Source organism: Nanorana parkeri, unplaced genomic scaffold, assembly GCF_000935625.1.
Source record: "Nanorana parkeri isolate BGI_ZX_2015 unplaced genomic scaffold, ASM93562v1 scaffold287, whole genome shotgun sequence".
NCBI classification, from domain to species: domain Eukaryota; kingdom Metazoa; phylum Chordata; class Amphibia; order Anura; family Dicroglossidae; genus Nanorana; species Nanorana parkeri.
Window position 1 is genome coordinate 113,540 of NW_017306555.1, and position 12,258 is coordinate 125,797.

Consider the following 12,258-nt stretch of genomic DNA (forward strand, 5'->3'; position numbering starts at 1 on the left):
TATTTCGCAGCACCTGGTGGACAATGCTGGAAGAATAACGTGTATCAGAGAAACCTGGCACGAGCTAGTCGGTTATGGACACATTCCTAAGGTCTTCAAACCACGTGAAGTTTATATGCAAGTAATGGTATGTTGTATTGTAGACTGACAAGTTGTCAGGTCTAGTTCAAAGGTGGAAAAGCACAGTAGGAGACTGAAAACCCACAGGTCCTCCATCTAAGATCTGCTTATTGTTTTATGAGTGATGAAGGGTTAGGGTTTCCGCTTGTATCGATGTGTGCCCTTCTTCCTGTCCTGGAGACTGCACATACAATGAATTATCTCTGTAGGCAGGTGAAATCTCACCTTTAACAGTTGTACAGGGCAGGACCAGTGAGGCCATTCGAATATTTCTCCTCACCTCCTGCTCTGGTAACAACTGTGAATGTCGGGATTTCATCCAAATTTCTGTCCTATTGACGGTTCCTATCCTGCCAACATTACCAGTGCCCATGTCTGATTTGTTTTTCTTTAAACCATCATGTTGAAGATTAGCAGAGCAATCCGCCATATTGTATGTTGCAGGATAATGCTCACAAATAAAGTATTTTTTAGATCAGAGCATAAAAGAAGATATTAGCAGGACTTGTTTGAATGATTTTGTTAACATTAGGTACGACTCTAATAGTACAATACAGTTTGATTTAGTACAGTGTAGTAGCTGGTAGTAGCCAGCCTAGATTGCATGCTAGACTACAGAGGTTCAAGGCACCTGTGCAAGGAAAAACTATCATTTTAAGCAATGATTAAGGTGTCATTCCTTTTCTTATTTTTGAATTCCCTCCTTAAAATGTAACTAAAGGCAAAATGTTATCCATCAGTTTTGGATAGAGCCTAGATGGGTTAGACTCTCAGATTGTCCCCTCTATTTCTACTAGTGACCACTATCCTCATGTCAGAAAGTGATTTGAAACCCGACATTTTAGGGTTGTCTCCAGAAAATGAGGTGAGGAGAAATCTTCCAAAGGGGGCAACTGTTCCTGTGAGAACTGTCTGAGAGAGGAATTCTCAGTTTAAGAGATTTCTTTTGACTTGCTGTTGGCTTTCTAAGCACAGGAAGTAAAGAGCAAACCCCCCAATGGTAGACAGCATCTTATCCAGAACAACATAATAAAGTTTAGACTATACATAGACTTTTATTTAATTGATATGGTTACCTGCTATAATTCTAGTTATGAGCCATGGCATTTGCTCAAAACATTGAGACATGCTTCTTTTGTTGTAGTGGTCAGTGAAGGAAGGCCTGACTTCTTCTCACATCACGGCTAAGTGCCAACTATCATCCCAGTGCTCAATGGACCTCCCTCATTGGCTAGTGAAGGCACCCTCCCTGCACAGCTGGATGCTGGTAGGTGGATCTTACCTCCCTCAGGTCAGAGAAAGTCCAGAACCAGTGTCAAAGTGAAACTAAATCAGAGAAGAGCACAAAAGAGTCGATTCTGACTGAGGCCCCTTTCACGCGGTCTGCCCAAGAGCACGGATACTCTCCTGATCACAGCAGTACAGAGCGGATGTTACTTGTGATGGAGGAAAAAACATGTCTGTCTGTGTATCCGTTTAAATCAGATTACCCCCGATCCGGCAAAATGGATCTCTGATCTGTGTGTTTTTCTGGACCTGGCTGGAGTCGGGGCTAACTGGGGATAACAGACGCCCATCCGTTTACACACTGCTGCCCATAGACTTACAATGGGCATCGGCATCGGCTCGGGTCCGTCCTGAAAAACTGACCGAAGTGGACCGAATTGGACCGCCCCTGTGAAAGGGGCTTAAAGAAGCAAACATTTTGTAGTGACTGCTCAAAGACATGATGTTTACATTTAGCAGCTTAAATACAGTGGAAGGTTAAAATCTTAAAATAAGGTTCACTGGAAGCTTCATCATCACACGTCAGCAAGCATTAGTAAAGCTGGACTTGTTCTAAAATGAAATATGAGATGAGTTTAAAGTGAAATATAATTCTATGTACAAACTGCCCATACACTACTGTACATGCAGCAGGCTGAGGACTGGCGATGGCCATTTAGGTCTATCTCTCTTTTCGTAGTCATGCTAACCTTTTCTATGAATGGCTGTTTTACTTCACAATTTTGCCCAGCTCTAGTCCGCCGGTGTTGCTATCCTCATAAGTGCAATAATACGAGACAGTAGTAAGTGATTCACACACCTGATGGATGGAATGAGTAAACATTTTTCATGAACAGACACCTGGAAGTTCTAGTGAGAATTAGGTGGAAACAGAAGAAACATTTGTGTTTTGATTGTGATGTCACCAGTGTTGCTATGATATGCAATAAATTGCGTCTAGTTTACTTCCCTGAGCTTGTGACTGGACATTATATTATTGTGTCTGCTTTCATGCCATAATTCTTTACTCTTACATAATAGTAGCGCGTTTGTACCTGGAGTCATAAATCAGACAGCACTGCCCTGTGGTGAAGAAACAGATGTAAGGAATCTCGTACAAAGCAACATTGTGTCCTTGCATCACCTGAACTGCGTCCTTCATAGTTTTTTACCAGAGGTTTTTGGCTAGAGAGCTCCTGAGAGTGAGGGTGACAAAATACTAGCTGACTACCAAACATCATTTATTTGGGGGTTAAGAGTGCACAGAGCTTGGATTTCCAGCTGTTCCTGAACTGTATACGGTATACTGTCATGTTTAGTATATTTAAGTAGAATTGAAGCCACAACCTTTTTTCCATTCTGGATAGGATATAGGGGAGGGTTTTAACCCCATCAGCTTTTTTTGTCATCTGTATCCCATTGGGGAGATTTTCCTTCCCTTTCTGTCCGATAGCTGATAGCCAACAGGAATGATAGGCAGCTATGATTGACAGACTATCTTGTTCACCCTGAAAAATAACTTTGCTTTACTTAAACATGAAAATCCTCCTTTTTTCTGGGTTTGTTTACATTTTTGTTATTATTCACATACCTGCCTGAGCCCCTGTCCTCCATTCTTGTTTTGGTGGAGAATGATGTGCCCTGTTCCTGGTGCCTCCAGGCATAGCCATGTCACATATTCCAGGAGGCATCCCATTGGTTCCATACAACAGATGGGAGAGGAGGGCGGTCATCAACAGGGACCAGCTGCCTGAACCCAGAGGAGACAGCCAGCTCTCAATGATCTCAGGAAAGTAGATGGCCACACAGGATCCTGTGTGTAGCAATGGAACATGAATCACAGAAGGACAATTCTGGGTTTGCTGGGCGTATGAGTATGTGAATTGAGGACAACCCAGCATTAGGTAAGAGGGGATTAAACAAAAATGAAATGGGGGGGGGGTGAAGTTCCTCTTTAAGTGCTTTTGTAGATGGCAAAATGCACTAGACGCTCAGGTACATTTAGCTTGTAGGTGAGATCAGTTTGTTTGAGACACGTGTTCATGGGTGATTCTGACCTGCATCAAGCTGCGTTACCTTTGAATTATATGAGGAGAAAAGCTTCTCTGACAAACAAAAACCTGTGTACACAGATCCTTTGGTTTTCAATTTGCATGGAGCATTCTAATATGTACCTCACAACATAACACGACTATGAAAGCCCAAATCCAGCCCTAATAAGGTGTTTATTGTGGTCAATGTTCTTTTTGGGGAGATTTCCATTTATTTTCTGTCTGGGGAATACCCTTGGTGTCACCAGGGAAAATAAAAGCATGGAGAAATCAACCCAGTTAAGACACAAACAACAGTTAAAGCTTGATAGCTTATTTCTTCTCCACTGCTTGTGAATGAGAGATTTTCCTTCATTTTCTTTTCTAGCAACAGGGGGACAGGAAGTATTGACAAATCTCCCCAACAGGGACAAATACAACAATAAAAACACTTATAGGCAAATCCCCCAACTTGTTTAACACATACATAAATGATAGAATATACAGTAAATCGGTTAACAGTCATCGGTTGACCAACTTTTATCCATGCTGTCCCAATCAACTAGGCTTGCTTGAAAATGACCAAACAACTGAAGCAACTAAGGGATCACTTTGTTGCCTTCACTTTATTTATATTAGTATAGTTGTTTTTTTAATTCTTTCTTTTCCACATACACGGAACATTCCATATACAAAAAATGAATATCCAAGAGCTCAAACATTGCACAGGAACAACTTCTAAAATCACATGAAATAATCATTATAGAAATACCTTTGGTGGAAATGGGGCATGACAATTGAGAGGGGTTTTAGGAACATGGACTGGTTTTATTGCTTTATTGTAACAATGTAAAGCACAATGCAGCAACTGGTCTACATAGACCTTCATTTTTGTAATAAAGCAGGGGAAATCTAGAACAAAAAGGGGCGTCTGAGTATTGAGAAGATGGGAAAAAAGAAGGGAAGAGAAAAAAAAAAGAGGGGGTATAGGGAACCGCTGTGGTCAATGGGGATCACTTCAGTAGTTCCGTCTAAAGCTGGCCATGCACCTATAGATTTTTTCAGAAATTTCTATGGACAGATGGAAAAAGTGCAACAGGTTCCTCCAGGAGATTCCTCCTACGCTAAACTGTGTGGATGGAGGAATCTCCCGCTGCAGTATCTTTCTAGTCGGCCCCACTGGCTGTCAAAATACCTGAACAACTCCTGCATCCAAACAGATTGTTCAGGTATTTTGACAGCGAGCCACAGCTCGCGGTATACTGAGACGCCGCAGTATACCGCAAGCTAAAGCTCGCGGTATACTGAAATGCCGGAGCTGAAGCTGATCCCGACAATTATGTCTGGATCCGCCCAGCTGCGTGAGTGACAGCTGTCTCTGCCTATCTAGACCCCTCCCCCGTCCGTTCCGCCAGTCAGCGCTGGAGGATCGGAGCGGGGAATCCAGCTACTCCCCTGTCACGTCAGAGAGCTGTGACAGGATCGAGAAGTGAGCGAACACCGGTATGTGTTCGCTCACTTCCCCATCTACTGAGCTGACCTGTGACAGTCTCATTGTCACAGGTCCGCTAGAACTATGAGGTGAGTGAAAGGACTCACCTCATAGTTCTCCTTTAATACCATAGTTTTTCATTAGAGCAAGGATCACTTGTTCAATGTAGTTGCAATGTTCATGACCAGTATAAGGCTAAGACTTTCCTGAATGTAGCGTTGTTTTGTTGAGCCTGTTTACAAGTATATATTGAAAATGAAAAGGATATTTGTGAATGCTTTATGTGGTAAGTCTGGATATGTAAAGGTTAAACTCCGGAGGAACCTGTGTGATATCACCCGCTGCCTTTTTGAAGATATTGACCTTCACAGCACTGTCATATCCCACATGGCCCGTGTAGGGAAAGCATGGCTTCCTGGGAATAACATGTGGGTGACACTCTATACCAGCTCTCCGCCTCTGAGATTTTCCTCTCCCAGAGCTAGTCTGACATTTTGCAGCTCTGTGAAAAAGTCAGACAGGTGTCTCTGGAGAGTTACTGCTCCGCTTGCTGTCAGTATGTGAGTGTTGTTTTGTCATTATTCCTCCCACTCCCCTGGCATTATCCTTACCAATTGCCAATGTCATTATCCTTCCCATCTCCTCCTCCTCCTCATGTCACGCTGAGCTGGATTTCCTGCACAGAACCAGCATTGCTGACAACTACTATCTGACTAAAGCTGCATTAATTTTTATATAAAAATAGTGAGCAGTGAGTTTAGATGATGTGGCCCATGTGACTTTGGGGACCCCTGGTGGCCTTATTAAAAGTATGGCAGGGCAAAATGAATAAACAAAACATATTTAGTACACATCTGCAATGCATGCACATTTCCAATGTTTCACTCTTTTTGTTACCGTGCAGGCACAGAAAAATAATATGATGTGCTCCTACCTTCCTCTGTGAGATGTCTTTTGAGCTCTAAAATTCTGTGCATGTGGTGTCAGCTGTTACCCTTCTTAATTTCTGATAGACAACAAAGGACACATCCTGCTCTGCATCAATTTCCCCCACTGTACCATCTCCATAACCCCTCATTGAGCATAGGAAGTTATTGGCTCACAAGAGTTCTGGCAGGATTAATCTGTATATTTTTACACTTGTTGAGCAGATACAACAAAATGCTTTCAGTGGTATATTTAGCAGACCAATAGGGAGCAAATAAGAGAAGTTTATTCTTAGGGTCTGGCTATTCCAAGATGAGGCCCAAGATTTATTCTCTATTGCCAGCTACTTAAGGGACTCGCTGTAGATTATTCTTTCCTTGTACACAGGAGCAGAAGTATACACTGATCAGCCATAACATTATGACCACCCACCTAATATTGAGGAGTTCCCTCTTTTGCTGCCAAAACAGCCCTGACCCGTCAAGGAAGGGACTCCACGAGGACCTCCGAAGGTATGCTATTGTATCTGGCAAAAAGCCATTAGTAGTAGATCCTTTAAGTCCCGTAGGTTGCAAAGTGGTGCCTCCATGGATCGGACTTGTTTTTCCAGGACAGGATCTGGAAAATTTGGAGGCCAAGTCAACACCTCAAACCCATTTTTGTGTTCCTGGAACCATTTTTGCAGTGTGGCAGGGCGCATTAGCTTGCTGAAAGAGGCCACTGCCATCAGGAACTACCATTTCCACGAAGGGGTATACAATGTTTGTGTAGGTGCTAAATGTCAAAGTTACATCCACATGAATGGCAAACCCAAGGTTTCCTAGCAGAACATTGCCTAAAGCATTACACTGCCTTCTTCCCATAGTGCACCATGGTGCCATCTCTTCCCCAGGTAAGCGACACATGCACCCAGCCTTCCACATGATGTAAAAGATGTGATGCATCAGACCAGGCCACCTTCTTCCATTACTCTGTGGTGCAGTTCTGATGCTCATGTGCCCAAACTGCCCATTGTAGGCGCTGATGGACATGGGTCAGCATAGGCACCCTGACAGGTCTGCAGCCCCACACGCACCAAACTAAGATGCACTATGTGTTCAGACAGCTTTCTACCAGAACCAGCATTAACATTTTCAGTAATTTGAGCTACAGTAGCTCTTCTATTGGATCAGACTACAAAGGCCAGCCTTCACATCAATGAGGCTTTGCTGACCATGACCATGGCAGCGGTTCACCGATTTTCTTGCCTTGGACCACTTTTGGTAGGTACTGACCACTGCAGCCTGGGAACATCCCATTAGAGCTGCAGATTTTGAGTTGCTCTGACCCAGTCGTCTAGCCATCACGATTTGGCCCTTCTCAGAGTCACATGCTTACGCTTGCCCTTTATTTCTGCTTCCAACACAAACCTCAGGGACACAATGTTCACTTGCTGCCTAATATATCCCACCCACTTCCAGGTGCCTTTGTAATGAGATAATCAATGTTTTCACTTCACCTGTCACTGGTCATGATGTTATGACTGATCAGTGTATATGAAAGGACCCATTAGCAACATCTTTATATACAATACATTTAAGGGTGATTAAGTCTCCATCTTGAAGGAAATCCCTACTGAGAGATATGGAGACTACTATTGTTGACCTTTCTATATAAAAAATGTTTCCTGCTATCATGCTGATCCAAAAGCTTCAGCACTGAGTTATTGACTTGGAAGAAGTATGTTGATTAGACAGTCTTACTTTTCCTCTGGCTTTCTAGTCTGCCATCTTGTCCCAGGCCAGTGACCCAGAAAGTACTGAAACCAGAGACTAGTTGTCTTTGAAGGAGTTCAGCAATGGCAGCCACCAAATATCTCTAAATACAGGTTTCCATTAAAAGGTAAGGTCCATACTGACTGTGCCATTCTAAAACAACATCAATCACCATAGTGGCCAACATAAAATAATTTCCAGGAACACCACTACTACAGCAATATTTCGGAGCTATTTACTCATGATAATGTCAAACAAAAGACAAGTACCAGCCAGAGTGGTAAATGGTTATTGAATGGAAGGCAGTTACTGTAGTCCTGCCACACTTCAGAGTAAGCCGATATGCTGCCACCTTGTTTACATTTACTTTGTACAGGCCTGATTCCTACATCGGTAAGTACTGAGAGAGCTGTTGGAACACATAAGGATGCTCTGGTGTACCAGCTAAAATGTTGTATTTTGTTTTGGATAGAGTGGGGAAGTGTTGGAACCTCTGTAATGATTTGACGCTGTCTGTGTATTTTGAGGATTTCCTCTTCATTCCTGTCAGAACAGAAAATGGAAAAGCTCAATTTTAGTGCTTACAAAATATATTTTGCAGGTTTCCCTCACTCTGTAAGCTGAAGTGGTTAGAGCTCTCCAATCAGCAAAGCCGATGCTCCCTTCTGATTGGAGAGCTCTAGCTTAGTGGACTGCAGCAGAGAGACCACTGCTTTAACACAGGCAGAAGCCCTACAGTATGTTTCTGGCCAGGACTGAATGCCTCCTTTTCATTTCAGTTCTGTTCTACGGGACTATCCTCTCTGTGGGCCTGCTTATAAAGAGGTGGTGTATTGGAATCTCGACACTATTTCTTCATACACCACTTTCAGGAGCCTATTTGCCCGTTAGCAGTTGTGCAGGACAGCGGCTGGCATACTAGAAAACTTGTTCCAATATTAAAATATTCAGATTTCAGTTTGAGAATCTGATGGCCTTTAACTAAATTAAAAATGGTTTGTGCTCTAATTGCAAGAGCTGCTAGGAAGATCACCGATCAGATAAAATGTGTGTAGACTTTGGCTGGGAATGATACCTCAGCCTATCATTCATGGAGGTAGACATAAATATTGCCAGACATCATTCCTTTGTGCAGACACACCAGTGGTCACCAAACCAGCTTCTAGGAATGAGGAAAGAGCAGATCATGTGTACACAGTTCTCTAGTTCTACATTGTTTGCAATTACTTCCCCATCCCAGGGGTGTTTTCCTATAGGCATTAGATTAATAAGGTTACAATCTCAGAATGTCATTAAAAGTTCTAGGACTTCATCAGGAAGCCTCTAACCTCTGATATCTGAAAACATTTGTTGTACTTGCTCACCTGCTGTAGAACAAGCCGTAAACATCTAATTATGTTGCCAATATGATTATGACAAAATAGCATTGTGCATTAAGCTTATCTACATGGTACACAGGTATAACTGCTCATTCATAATCAACACTTTCAGGCTTAATAGAAGCTCAAGTGCTATTTTGGGTGCTATGTGAATTGTAATACAAATTATGTGGTGCATCTGGTATTAAGTGACAAATGTAGAATGTAATATGTAGGGTATCTTACTTGCTCCCTGAAAACCATTGTTTCTATAATTGTTTTCTATGTACCCTGTTCACATCATGTGCAAACAAACCACATCTCAATGAACATGGTGTGAGCAAGCCCTAAAGTGGATGCATAATTGCTTGAAGTGGTCATAATACTGTCAAGGGATTTGCACTTCATCACATGCAGTATGCATATATTCATATTCTTATGTATGGTTTATAGAGTTTTAGTGTCCACATGGATCTGAGATCAGGGAAGAACAAATACATGTGGCCTGGGGGAACATTACTGAACTCTATCTGTACAAAATAAGTCAAGGCAGCTGGACTTGCTGTATTTTTTTCTGGAAGACGTTTCACTGGTCATCCAACCAGCTTTCTCAATTCAAAATGACTTGTACAAAAAAATTCTCATGGTGAATAAATATGGCGAATGTTGCTCCAATCCACATAATATGTTAGTCACAACCAGGTGTTGATTGCATTTGCATCCTTGGAGTCTAGGAGGTGTTATTAACCTGCCCAGAGAAAGGGGGGGTACAACAGCAACGTATGTGGCAGACAATAGATGCCGCCCCCAGATCTATTCAAGCTCGGCTACTCCATTTTTACATAAGTGGCCTCTTTCACACCTCTTTTAAACCAGTCCTCCTCCCTGTCTAGGATGCATGCTTGACTGTCTTCAAAGGAGTTGCCTTTTTCCTTGCCTTTTGAGACAAGGTTAATTTATGGTGCAGATCCCAAATCTCTGGGAGCCACCCCTAATTGATTGTAAATAACATGAGAGAGGAGAAGAGATGGGGTTTTTTGTTGGGAGGTTTCTTTCCAAGGGCGAGTTCTCTTGATATTTTAATTATTGCGTCCAATGCTTCCTTTTGTTTTAATAAGTTGTTTTGTCAAATACATTTTGCATTTTTATATCTACTTATGGCGTGAAGTCTATTGGATTTGTCACTCTGCTAGCCAACAAAAAACTCCATCTCTTCTCCTCTCTCATGTTATTTACACTGCTGAATCCTGACCAGAGGGTTTGGCTCTTCTATGCTGTGCCATACGCTGGTGGAGCTGCCGTTTGTTTCACCGACATACAATTCTAAGCACTCTTCACAGCACACACAATGTTGTTCATCTTGTGTTTTGGCGTTGGGTCTTTTGGGTGAACCAGTTGTTGCCTCAGTGTATTACTGGGTTTAAAGCAGACAGGGTTATGTTGGTTTTTTTTTTTAAACCCTTCGGAGTTTCTCAGACACACCAGCTACATATAAGAGGACCAAATTCTTCCGTTTGTCATGCTTTTCACCCTCACTGGTACTCTTTGCATTCTTTCCTTTTTTCTGTTTTGACAAAAGCCCAGCCTGGATACCTGCAAGTTTTAAAGGGCCCCCTGAGATGTTTGAATTCCTTTGCCTTGGCCTCTGTTCTGGTGGGAATTTTCTCTGCCCAGTGATGTAGTGGAGTCCTGATGACTCCCAGTATTTGGTCTAAAAGGGTGGTGCGAGTCAAATAGCAGGTACTGGTCCGTGTGTGTTGGTTTTCGGTAGACCTCTATTTCCAGCCTCCTTCCCTCTTCTACTGTTACTAAACAGTCCAAAAAAGATAGTGTGTTGTTTTGCATATCTTCCCGGGTAAACTTGATGTTATGATCCACTGAGTTGATATTGTCAGTGAAAGCCTGCAACTCTTGTTTGTGAATCGTGACCCAAATGTCATCCACATATCTGAACCAATGACTGGGTGTAATTCCCTTGAAGGTGGTCAGGGCCTTGCTTTCTACTTTCTCCATGTACAGGTTCGCCACAATAGGTGAAACTGGCTATCCCATGGCACAGCCATGTTTCGGCCTGTAGAACTTGTCCTTGTACTTAAAATAGGTGTTCGATTGTCTGCCACATACAATGCTGTTTTAACACCTCTGGGCAGGTTAATAATACCGCCTAGACTCCGGTGATGCAAATGCAATCAACACCTGGTTGTCACTAACAGATTATGTGGATTGGAGCAACATTCACCATATTTATTCCCAGATATTTTTTTGTACAAGTCATTCTGAATTGAGAAAGCTGTTTGGATGACCAGTGAAACGTCTTCAAGAAAAAAATACAGCAAGTCCAGTTGCCTTGACTTATTTTTTACAGATATACCATGAATGAGAACCTTCACAGACATTACTGAACTTTAACTCGTTTGCCAAATATCCAAATATTCAGTAGACTGTGCAAGACCATGGTCAGCATTACAACGGATTGCTTAAACTGTTAAGTTTTGTCGAATATTCTCTTCAACTCAGGTAAGAGCGATTACACCAAACTGCACACTAACGGCTAGCAATGAAGAGATCACTCAACATGGATTGAGTAGCGAATATACATTTCAGGTTAAAAGAAAAAGCCTAGTCTTTCCTTTCCAGCTAATCAGATCCCCTAGCTAGGTCTACCTTGAAGAGATATTAGGAAGAGGGAAAACGGAAGTCATTAATTTAGATCATCACATTGGTTTGTTCTCATTTTACAGAGAAGGAAGAACGGCAGCATTTACAAAGCCTTTCTTGCACTCTAGACTAGTCAATACCCGAGTGTGTATAATGGGTCCTAAGTGATTTTATTGGCAAACCAAGGTTAATATGACATGATGTATCCTATTATAAAGGCCTGGATTCAATGATGACGAAGCAAGGAACACACAGGAAATGGAAGAGGTGAGATTTTATTTTAAAAGTTAACGGTATAACATTTCGAAAAGAACTAAAAAAAAAAAAAAAAAAAAACACCCTCCAAAACATACATTCTTTACAAATTATATACAGTCCAGAAAACAGTGCAACAGTTCTTAATAAATATCGCTTTACGTTAAATAAGAACAACATAACCCTTAAAACCAGTATAAAAAACAAAGGTCCTTATGGCTGAAATAATAAACCAATTATTAATTAAATATTCTTTACATAATAACAGTTTCAATGTAAACTACAAAACCCTTCTATCTACTGACGAGTCAGGAGAGCAAAGCATTAGAGAGAGGATGTCTCCTGAATTCTAAGAGTTCCCTTGGTGTACAGGAATCACAGCAAAAATGTTAGGGTAT